We start from the raw sequence: 12,718 nt of genomic DNA on the forward strand, positions 1-12,718 counted from the left end.
TATCACATATAAAATTAAGTGCTAAATTCATATTTTCTAACTGTTCTTCAGTATGAGAGTTATTCTATCATTACTTGGAGTTATAGGAGTAAAGACCCTGTGGATTTGTTTTGTCTGTGGATCCCAGGGGCATGTAAGACATCAACTACTCTTCCTGGATAGCATTTAGGCATGTTACAGAAAGCTGAAGTAGCATGGCACACTCTGGAAGAAAAACCTAAATTCAAAAAGGAAAATTAAATAAGAGATACTTGACATTTTTAATATTTCATAGAAGGGAAAAAACAACTTTGAAAACTATTTTTTAAAACTATGTAAGTTAGAAAATGTTTCTCTTCATTTTATAATGGATGGGAGATACAAACAATATGTTTAACAGAGAGATCAAGGGTAGGATTGAGAATACTTCAGTGTAAATAACCCAATCTTGATTTATCAGTAATGTAAATATAAAGTTTAAATTCTATATGCATTACTATTAAATCAAATAAGTGGAAAGATAATTCTCAAGGTTTCCATAAATATTTTCTTTTAACACTAGTATATACTCACTATTAACATTTTAAAAACTATATTAATAAGATTAAAGTAGAAAGTAATATTTCCCCACTGTTACTTTGCCTAAAGAGAAACATACTTAACATTTTAGTGTATTTCATTCTGGTATTTCTAAGTATATTTTTTACATAGTTGAGTATGTACTGTATGCACACATTTTTACCTTGCTCTTTGCACTTAACCCATTTTGATGGGTTTAAATAAAATTTTCTAATTATCTTAAGACTAGTGGCCTGGTGCGCAAAATCCGTACATGGGGGAGGGTGTCCCTCAGTCCAGCCTGCACCCTCTCCAATCTGGTTTCTGGATCCCCACAGGGATCGGGCCTAAACCGGCAGTCGGACATCTCTCTCACAATCCGGGACTGCTAGCTCCTAACCACTCACCTGCCTGCCCTGCCTGATTGCCCCCAACCTCTCTGCCTGCCAGCCTGCTCACCCCCAACTGCCCCCTGTTGGCCTGCTCACCCTCAACTGCCCCCCCACCAGCCTGCTCACTCCCAACTGCCCCCCCCGCCAGCCTGCTTGCCCCCAACTGACCCCCACTGACAGCCTGCTTGCCCCCAACTGGCCCCCCCTGATGGCCTGCTCAACCCCAACTGCCCCACCCCCCGCTGGCCTGATCACTCACAACTGCCCTCCCCTCTTGGCCCCTAACCGCCTCTACCTCGGCCCCGCCACCATGGCTTTGTCCAGAAGAATGTCCAGAAGATCTCCCAATCTAATTAGCATATTATCCTTTTATTAGTATAGATTCTTTGGCAGATTTTTATTGTTATCGCATGTCTATAACACAAAAGCATTTATACTTATAGGATACTTTTAATTTGTAAGACTTTATTTAGACTTTGATTTTATTTTATATTAGCAACAATTCCTTGAAGTGATCAGATAGGAATGATTATCTCCATATTTTTCAAAACTGAGATTTAGGGAATTTGATGATGGCTGGATTTAGATCTTCTCAATTTTTGGTTTGTGTTTAATTCTCAACATTATGAGATACTTTGCTGTTACCTTAATTATTAAATCTTCCTGGATGGGATCCAGATGAAACATATCTCATATTGAAAAATATAATGCTATTTGTATTTCAATATAATATTGGTTCAAATTACGGAGTCATACTTTTGAATGAAAACAATATAATGAGAAAAGAAAGGATTTGGGCTTAACATATAACCATTGGTTTCCAAAGTCTATAAATCCTGAGTGTATTTTCATCTATTTTAAAAACACCGATCAAATACTAATAAAATGTTTTGAACAATAGCAGCCAAAAAAGTTATTAACAGTTTTACATTGTTGACATTTTTCCAAGCAATTTACTTTACTTGGCAGAACACAAGAGGCAGTTCTACTCTTTGGTGACTAGCTGATGTTTTAAAGACACATCTCAACCTTTTTCTTTACCCAAAGGAAAATGGAAATAACTGCAAGTTTTAAAAAGGGACAGAGTGTGGAAGAGCTAATTAAGCTTTGGACAGAAAACTCATAAAACTGTTGTTCCAAAGAGATTAAGCAGGTTATCCACATTTAGCACACGTTTTTATATTAAAAAAAACACCCAAAACTCTTTAAGAGGCCATACCATCTGTCATGATGCAACAGATGCAGCTGATAGAAACTTCAAGTGCTGTAAATAGCTAGGACTAATGCATACATTTTTGTATTATTTTTACATAATTATTTGATAATTTAATTGCAATGTGCTAAAATTATTCATAATCTATATTTTAAAAATATTAGAGATTTTATTAAGGCAATTAAGAAGTTAAAATTATTACTGCTTTGTTCCTATCAATGTGCCTTGCTTATTGTACATCATAGAAACACAAGAGTTTTAGCATAGAGTTTCATTGAGAAATAGGAACAATTTTGGAAAACAAAGGGAATAATTAGTGTCAGGATACAATATTCAAAGTTTAGTAAATGACACAGGATTATGTCTCTTTCAGAGAGGTATTCCAATATCTAATGCATGTCTGATTCTCAGTAAATATTTGTTGGTTGAATGAATGAATGCATGCATGCATTAATCCATTAATTCTCCATTCCAAGAATTTCTAGGATTCTGAATTGATAGTGTTTTAACAGCCTTTGCATGTGGGATATATATTATTATGAGTGGCCAGATTATTATGACTACCTGACGTTTGTAGGCACATTAGTTGTACACTGCATCCTATGGGATATGGAAGCCAAAGGCCTGTTCAAACACCTTTGCTGTCTGCAGTTACCAAGATAAAAACGTCTCCAATTTGCACAGGAACACAAGGATTGGACAGTCGAGCATTGGAAAAAAGTCATGTGGCCTGATGAATCACGTTTCCAGTTGCATCATGCAGATGGCAGAGTGAGAATTTGGAAGAAACAGCATGAAAGCATGCACCCCACATGCATGAGTACAACCCTTCAAGCTGGTGGGGGCAGTGTTATGGTTTGGGGCATGTTTTCCTGGCATGATTTGGGACCTTTAATTCATGTGGAACAACATCTGAATAGCACAACATACCTAAGTATCATTACTGATCAAGTTCATCCTATCATGTTGATGGTATATCCCAATGGAGATGGCTTCTTCCAACAAGACAATGCACCATGCCATGGTGCTCGTATTGTGTAGGAGTGCTTTCAAAAACATGAGGGAGACTTTACTTTGCTTAGGTGGCTCCCACAATCACCAGATCTCAATCCAATTGAGCATTTGTGGGACGAAGTTAAAAGAGTCATCAGGCAGCTGGTTCCACAACCATCAAATCTCACAGAACTGGACAGTGCTATTCATCAGGCATGGTGTCAGATTTCTCGCATATCCTTTCAATAACTCGTGGAGTCAATGCCAAGAAGAATCGCTGAAGTATTGAAGGTAAAAGGTGGCCCAACAAAGTACTGATGGGGTGGTCATAATAATCTGGCCCCTCAAGGCAGGGTTGATGGGGAGGTTGCGGCGCCACCCCCTGTCATGCACAGAGCAGGGCCAATCAGGGGGTTTGGGCGCTGCCCCCTGTCACGCTGATCCCGGTGCTGGGAGGCATATTACCCTTTTACTGTATAGGATAGAGTCCTGGTGCATGGGTGGGGGCCAGCTGGTTTGCCCTGAAGGGTGTCCTGGATCAGTGTGGGGGTCCCCACTGGGGTGCCTGGCCAGCCTGGGTGAGGGGCTGAGGGCTGTTTTCAGGCTGGCGGGTGACTGAAGCTCCCAACTGCTCCTTGTTTTCTTTTTTTTCTTTTTTTTATTCTGGGCCAGCTTTAGCTCTGGCTCCAGCTCTGAGGCTTCTGCTGCTGAAAGCAGGTATCTGGTTTGTTTGGGTTCTATAATCGAAACACTGTATCAACTCCGGCTCTGAGATTCCGGTGGGCTGAAAGCAGGTTTCTGGGGTTTTGTTTAGCTTCTATATTTGTAACAATGTTTCAAACTGCAAGCTCAGAGGCTGGCAAGGCAGGCGGGGAACGTTGGAGTCCTCCGTCACTGAAGCAAGCAAGTCTCATGTTAGCTTCAAGCTGCCTGGCTGCCAGCCGCCATCTTGGCTGGCAGTTAATTTGCATATCGCCCTGATTAGACAATGGGAAGGGTAGCGGATGTATGCTAATTACCATGTTTCTCTTTTATTAGATAGGATATGTGTGTGTGTATATATATACACATATATATACATATATACATATATATACGTATATATATATATATATATATATATATATATATATATATATATCCCACGTTCAAAGGCTGTTAAATTGTGTTGTTTACCCATATCTTCTGTCGTGGTAAACAACCTGCTTCCCTATTTACAATGGTTTGGCCCTCTAGCAACTTCTGTGCGAAATTATAGCTAATTTGCCTGGAAACGTCAGGTGGTCATAATAATCTGGCATATATATGTGTGTGTATATATATATATATATATATATATATATATATATATATATGACACAATGTTAGAAGATAACCTAAATAAATTAGGAGAAATTCTTCTCATTAAGGAAATGGGAGGAAAAACTGGAGTAAGAAAGGGGATGAAGATGTGGTGCAGGAGGGAAACCATGGCTGTGAAAGCACTTAGAGACAAGTTGCTAAGCTAATCCACTGACCATGTTTATATTGTTCTATTTTTTAAAAAATCCATGTGGCTTACCAAAATTTATTTACATACTAAGCCACTGGCAGAACTCAGAGTACGATTTTGCTTGAAAAGTCTAAAAACTATGCTATTATATTTATAGTAGAATCTAATTATCCAAATACCATTTATGAAGTATTGAATGCCAAAGATTTCTTTCAGGATTCTATTAAAAATGTGGGTACAACGAGTAGTGTTGAGAGAAAAATATATTGTTTCTTCCATGCTACCAACTGACTTGTGGTTTTTGGTGACAATATTAGCACCAAACAAGCAAAAAGAAGACACTGCCCATAAAAGATCAAGTGAGAATTCAATCCTCCTGTCCATAATGTCTTTTAATACAGTATTCCTTGAAAAAAATATTTTGTGTATGAATGCCATCTCTTTTAAACCACGCCGACTTCATTACCTTTCCCAGTAATCATGTTTCCAAGAATGGTTCTATATGGAGCATTGTTTGTAATTGTAAGAAGCCAAAGGAGCTTATCACTCTGGTGAGTGGAAAGAGCAGGCTACAATATATGAGACTATATATTTAGTGCAAGCATGATTTGCTTTATTGAAGCATAAGTACCTGGTAGATACTTATGTTTCCCTGTCTGATATGGATCCAGGTATCTTTTGTATTCTTCAAAGGTACTGAATTTTTTGTATAATATGTACCATGATTACTTTTGCAAAATTTTAAGTCATTCTTAGCCATGATTTTGACATAACACAAAAGTAATCAGTTGCCACATTTTACTCTGTACAGCTCTAAAAATTAATTTAATTATTGAGGATTTAAAGATAAAATGCAAGATCTGGGGTTAAGAAGAAGAATAAAGAGCTGGATAGAAGAAAATGAGGTAATATATTTCTAACCATGGAGTTCTGATCTACCTTAAGTTTTCAAAGTCAGTTTTTTATTTTTCAGTCTAGATATTTTGATCTATCCATAAAATTTGGAAGTAATCAAAGGGAGACATAAGGTTTTTTAGAAAACCAGTCTGTGTTCCAACTTTAGCTCCACCAATTACAAGGAATGGGACCTAAGGCAAATTACTTATCTAGCCCGGCTGGCATGGCTCAGTGGTTGAGCATCAACCTATGAACCAGGAGGTCACGGTTCGATTCCAGGTCAGGGCACATGCCCAGGTTGTGGCTCCATCCCCAGTGGGGGGCATGCAGGAGGCAGCCATTCAATGATTCTCTCTCAGCATTGATGTTTCTATCTCTCTCTTCCTCTCCCTTCCTCTCTGAAATCAATAAAAATATTTTTAAAAAATTACTTATCTATTCTCCTCCTCAATGCACATGAGTAAAATGAGAGAAATTATACTATTTATCTCTTTTGGTTCTTCTGTAAATAATAAATGAGATAATATGTATGAAGGAACTGATATAATGTCTTGTCCAGAGTAAGAAGTAAATAAATAAATGACAGTAGCCATTATTGTTGAAAAGCAGGGAAGTAATGATTAGGGAATTTATTGGAGAATATTTAATGCAGAACAGCATCAGTGTCCTATCTGAAGATCTTAGCCTTTGCATGATTGTCTTTTTTCAAGAGAGAGAGAGAATGAACTACAACTGTTATTTTCTTTTATTGCAAAAGATTTAGTAAAAAAGTCCTCATTCTTTCTATGGTTCTGGGATTGTTCTAGGCACTGGGATAATAACTATCCTCAAGAAAATTGGAATCAAGTGAGGAAATCTAGCAGGTAAACCTTTTATTAACAAACTAGAGGCCCAGTGCACAAAATTTGTGCACTGGGGTGGGGGAGTCCCTTTCACAGTCCAGGAGCCCTCAGGGGATGTTCTACGGAGAGCGGGCCTAAGCCACAGTCTGGCTTCCCTTTGTGGGAAGTGACTGGGCTGATCAGGGGAAGGCACCACCCCCATCATCCCGCTGCTGCTGCCACTGCTGGCCGCCACAGCCGCCAAGGTGTTTTCATTAACACGACTCCAGTCCCTTCACCATGAAAAAATGAAAACTTTCTTTAGGCATTTTCAAGATGTGTCTTTCATAAGATATGACATTCTTTTTTTTTTTTTTTTTTTAATCCTCACCTGAGAATATTTCCCCATTGATTTTTAGAGAGCGTGGAAGAGAGAGGGAAAGACAGAGAGAAACATCAATGTGAGAAGGACACTTCGATTGGTTGCCTCCTGCATGAGCCCTGACCTGGGCCAGGGCCCAGGTACATGCAACCTACGTACATGCATTTGATCAGAATCAGACCCAGACCCTGTGGTCAGCAGGTCGAGGCTCTACCCACTGAGCCAAACCAGCTAGGGCAGGATATGACATTTCTTAGCCCCTCCAGCAGTGGACCTTCATTCTTTTCCTCCAGGAGTGAGGTGGAAAAACCTAGATCACCTTCTTGAATTCTTATTACCCAACTTATCAAGAACACTGCAGTGGCAAACAAGGAGCTTAGCCAATGAATGATCAGAAAAGGTGTTTCCTCTGTAGCTCATATGCAGAGGCCCCTCCCTGTGTGTATCCATTGCTCCCTGAGTTGTGCCGCAGCCACTGGGAGTAGGCCCTCACCCTGGTTGGTTTGTGTCCACTGGGGTGGGGGCATGGTTCAAGCCGCACTGGTCGTGACTATTAAGGCTTGGAGCTGGTTGTGACTGTTAAGGCATCCCAGACAAATTTGCATATTACCTCTCTCTATATATAATATACATATATGTAATATATATGTATATTATATATATATATGTATAGATAGATAGATAGATAGATAGATAGATAGATAGATAGATAGATAGATATTGTGAAATGTCAATTCAGCTCGTCTTTTGTTTGAAAAGTCAATATTTTATTGGAAAATATTTGTGGTTCCTTAATCAAAAGTGGACTAATTTCTTTGGTTATTAAAATGGATGACTGATCCATTTTAATCTGACAAACAGAAAATGTCTTCTGTGTGCAAAGACTATGTTAAGCAAGATGATCCTTTCTTTTCAGAAGTTCAGAGTCTGTTGAGAAAATAGATAAAAATATGGCATGTGCTTTTGTTATAAAGCAAAACAATTTAAATGCTTTAGTAAAGATTAACATGCTCTAGGAGTAGGTAGAAGGTGATTTTTTTAGTGGTAGATTGGATTATGATTCTTGGAATAGGTAACATTTTTAACTATGCCTTCAAGGAAGAATAGATCAACTTCTCAGTAGGAAATTAGGTAGGAGAAAGGGGGAGGGGCTGTTGTAAACAGAGAACAGCAGAAGTAAATGTCCAGAGGTGTGAGTACAGAGTGAGTGAAAAATCATCTTATATCATAAAAGGCTAATATGCAAATCGACTGAATGGCAGAACGACCAGTCACTATGACACACACTGACCACCAGGGGGCAGATGCTCAATGAAGGAGCTGCCCCCTAGTGGTCATTGTGCTCTCACAGGGGGAGCACCACTCAGCCAGAAGCCTGGCTTATATCTGGGAGCACAGGAGTGGTGGCAGGAGCCTCTCCCATCTCTGTGGCAGTTCTAAGTACCCCTCAGGGGATGTCTGCCTGGGTCCTGGACTGCAAGAGGGCACAGGCCTGGCTAATGGACCCCCCCCACCCCCCACCGAATGTCATGCACTTGGCCTCTAGTAGATTATAATATCATTTTGAACCCACTGGGTGGGCTAAAAAAAAAAAAAAAAAAGACAGACAATAATAAGTATTGGTGAATTTGTGGAGAAATTGAAACCTTCAGTCCTAGCTTGTTTGGCTCAATGGATAGAGCATCAGCTTGCAGACTGAAGGGACCCAGGTTTGATTCCAGTCAAGGGCACATGCCGGGGTTGTAGGCTTCATCCCCAATAGGGGGTGTGGGCTCAATCTCCAATAGGGCGCAGGCAGGAGGCTGCTGATCAGTGATTCTCTCTCATCATTGCTGTTTTTCTCCTCTCTCTTTCTCTCTGAAATCAATAAAAATGTTTTTTAAAAAAGAAATTGACACCTTCATATATTACTAGAAAGATTGTAAATGGTGTAGCCACTTTGGAAAACAGTTTTAGAATTCTTCAAATGTTAAACTTGGAGTTACCATACCTGTACTTCTAATTCTAGGTATATACTCCAAAGAATATGAAAACAAATGTACACATAAAAAGTTGTATATGAGTATTCATGGCAACATTGTTCATAATATTTAAAAACTGGAAACAACCCTGATGTTTATCAACGGGTAAATGGATGGCATATTACTACCCCATAAAAAAGGCATCTAGCATTTATACATGCTACAACATGGGTTAACCTTGAAAACATGAAACTACATGAAAGAAGTCAAACACAGAAGACCATATCTTGTGTGATTCCGTTTATATAAAAACTAGAGTCCTGGTGCATGAAATTTGTGCATGGGTAGGGTCCGTAGGCCTGGCCAGCGATCAGGGCTGATCTGGGCCTTCTGGCTGCTGGCCGGGGCCTTCCTTTGTTCTTCACCGCCCCCAGTGGTCATCACATGTCATAGCAAGCGATCACACTCCTGGTCTCCCAGTCGAACTCCCAATGGGACACTTTGCATATTAGCCTTCTATATATATATAAATATCCAGAAAGGCAAATCTAGAGAGCCAGAAAGTAGTATTCATAATTAATAAGGGCTGGGGAAGGCTAGTGAATGTAGAGTGGAGTATAAGATTTCTTTGCTGGATAATGAAATGCTCTAAAATTAGATCACTGTGATGCTTACACAAATCTGGGACTATATTAAAAGCCACTCTATTGTACATTTTGAAAGAGTTTATTTTATGGTATGTGAAGCCTATCTCAACAAAACTGCATAAAGAGTAGAATATAGATGGGTAATGGAATAAGAAGGTTGTAGCCTATATTTTTACAGCCAGTTTTTGAAGATTCCATGCAGGAGGCCCTAATTTCCTTCTTTATCCAGTAGGGAATAATTGCAGATTTTAAAAGCATGGTGCTAAGAAGACTAATACATAACATTTTGGGTAGTTTAAAAAAAATGCCAGAATCTGATCTGTGTCTTGCATGAACTATTAATCCCACTTATAGTCCTATGTGTTATTATTCCCAACTTGCAGGAGGGAAATCAAGTCATAGATGGTTTGAACATATTGGTAGTATGTGCGAACACCAAGACCTAAATTCCCAATCTCAATTCCTACAAATGTTTTTTGGCGTTGCCAAAGTTGCATTCTCTAATGAACACTGTTGGAGTGCTTAGGGAAAATTTAAGGAAGAGAGTAGAGACCAGATGCCTATTACAATAGTGCAAATGAAAGATATGAGTGACCAATAGCAATAGTGCTAGACATTTTCTATCATTTGAATGTGGAGCCAATATTTTGGTGAGGCAAAAACATTTCTCCAGAATGGAAATACCATTCATAAGAACAAATTTGGCTTGAAATGCAAAAATAAGCCCAGAGTGACCAAATTACTTAAGTTTACTTGATGCATAAAAACATAAATAAATAAAAATTCTAGAGTCAAGTTTTCTGAGCATGGTAAACAGAAAAAGTATTAGTGGCTAACTGTTAAAGAAAACTGTTTTACATTAAATATTCATAGGTAAAGGACTAATCCTATTTTGCCTGTTGAACCCTTATAATGCTCCGAGTAATTACAGATCCACCTATTTTTGTGCTAACCTATCCTCTGTGGGTTGTTTTAGATGCTTTTCTTAGTAGGGTGGAAAGCTCATAAGCTTTAAACTATGGCTTTATAATGGCACAAATGTTTCCCCAGTCTTTAAAATGCTTTGGGGAACTCTTAAAATTGTATCACTGCCTGTTTGAAAAACCAACCTGGTGCTAATTGTTTATGTGCTGTTTCATGCTGCAGTGTTGTGTGTCATTGCCCTTAAATAAACACCCCTTTAGAAATACCAAATCAAGTTGAATTATGGAGAGACTCACTTCTTTAAAATAGAGATGTAAAATACTAGCAAGCTTCCCAATATATGTTACAGTTTTCAAGTTGGCATCTGTATCAAAGAACCTTCCAAATAAAGACTCAGCAGCCTGAAGATAAAAAACAAAACTCTAGATGCAAACAATAACAACAAAACAATGAAAATACCAGTATTTAATAATAGAAGAAAAGTAGGCAGGATCAACCAAAACATAGGCAACAGTTTTCTTGTTAATAATGTAAAATTATTAATAGGATCTTATTAATAGGTGAAAAAAAAATAAAACTACAACATTGAGCAGACTTTGTCTTACTTGCAAGCTTTACTTTAGCCAGAAATGCATGAGAAGGTTTTCTTCTGTCATGTTCTAGTACTTTGGGTTCAACGTTATCACTACAAAGATATCTTCAATGAAACTGAACAATCCTTTCTCTGAAGCTCTTAACATACCTGAATAAAGTCAGTCTCACAGGGCAGCTGAAGTGTTTTTTCCCCATTATCAACAGTATTCTCGCAGTTTACATTGTAATAATTCATCTATTCAAAAATAACATGTATATATGTATATATTTTGTGGTAGGCATTGTTATAAACAGTGGTCATGAAGAGTTAAAATGTGCACTGTCCATTTCCATTGTATAAAATTCTTAGGAGAGATAATCTAGTAAATATTTGCATCATTGCATCATAAGAAAAATAATGTAGGGATACATGTATAGTGTAAACACATAAAAACACACACACACACACACTTAATTCTATCTGAGTTGAGCTTAAAAGAGCTTAAAAGTCTTCAGGATATGATGACACTGAGCTCAATGTTCAAAGCTATCCAGTAGTTAACAAGGGAATAGGATAAGAGAAAGTATCCAGTTATAGGAAGTGTGGCTTACTTATGCACAAATAAAAAGAACATGACTGATTGCAAATTATGAAGAATTTGTATAATATGATGGGGCAGAGTTACCAGTCATTCATGTATAAGTGACTTATGTGACAATTTTATAAATAAAAAAATAGTTTTTAATTATTTAATGGTTATCATGTTCTATTTTCAAAATAAATTATTAGAATCGGTGGAGTTGAGACTGTAAAACTTGACTAGTAGTCTTAATTTTGTAAAAGAATATAAATGGTACACTTAATAAGTGAAGAACTGTTTTTTGAGATAAAATTGATATATTTATAATTTAATTTCAGTTTTGGTTTTGATACCATTGTAATTAGCTAGTTATTAATAACTAGAGGCCTGGTGCATGAATTTGTGCATGGGTGGGGTCCGGCCGGCCTGCCCCGATCGGGGCTGATTGGGCTGAGCTGCAGGCGGTTGGCTGACCAGCTGTCCCCATCCCTGATTGGGGTGGGGAGACACTGGTGGAGGGTGGGGCTGGATTAGGGGAGGGGCCGTGGGCGGTTGACAGACTGGCCCCATCTCCTGGTCGAACACCTGGTCCAACTCCCATTTGAGATGACAATTTGAATATTAGCCTTTTATTATATAGGCTAGGAAAGGAGCAAAAAGGAGGCCAGATATTATAAGCATGGTCCTTTGGGCAGCTTCCCCAGGAAGCTGCAACTTTACACTCTCCATGGAACCACTGATCCATTCCCTGCAGACCACTGGGGGAAGGAGTTCAACAAACAGAGAGATGGGCACATGTGCAGTGAAGTCAGGGTAACTTAGGGAAGGTACCTGTCAGTCAAACCGGGGAACAGAAATTATTGTCTAGGGCAGTGGTCGGCAAACTCATTAGTCAACAGAGCCAAATATCAACAGAACTTCTTCAAAATAGACTCGCCCAGGCCGAAAACCGACTTCTGCGCCTGGGCCACAAAGTTTCAATTGCACTGTACGTGCGCGCCCGCACATAGTATTTTGTGGAGGAGCCACACCCAAGGGGCCGGAGAGCTGCATGTGGCTTGCGAGCCACAGTTTGCCGACCACAGGTCTAGGGGGACAGGGCCACTGCAAGTCTATGAAAATTCAGTAATGTATAATCCCCAAACAAAGGAGCTTGCCTTCTTGGCTCTTTGCACTCTTATCTCTTGGCTCTTGGCTCTCTTGGCTCCTGGCACTCTGGTTCTTCTCTGGTTTACCCATGTTCCCTCAATAGTCATGTGGCAATGTGGACCCCACACTCAATGAACTGATAGACTGAAAGTGGGA

This window comes from Myotis myotis, unplaced genomic scaffold, assembly GCF_014108235.1.
Source record: "Myotis myotis isolate mMyoMyo1 unplaced genomic scaffold, mMyoMyo1.p scaffold_m19_p_1, whole genome shotgun sequence".
Taxonomy (NCBI): Eukaryota; Metazoa; Chordata; class Mammalia; order Chiroptera; family Vespertilionidae; genus Myotis; species Myotis myotis.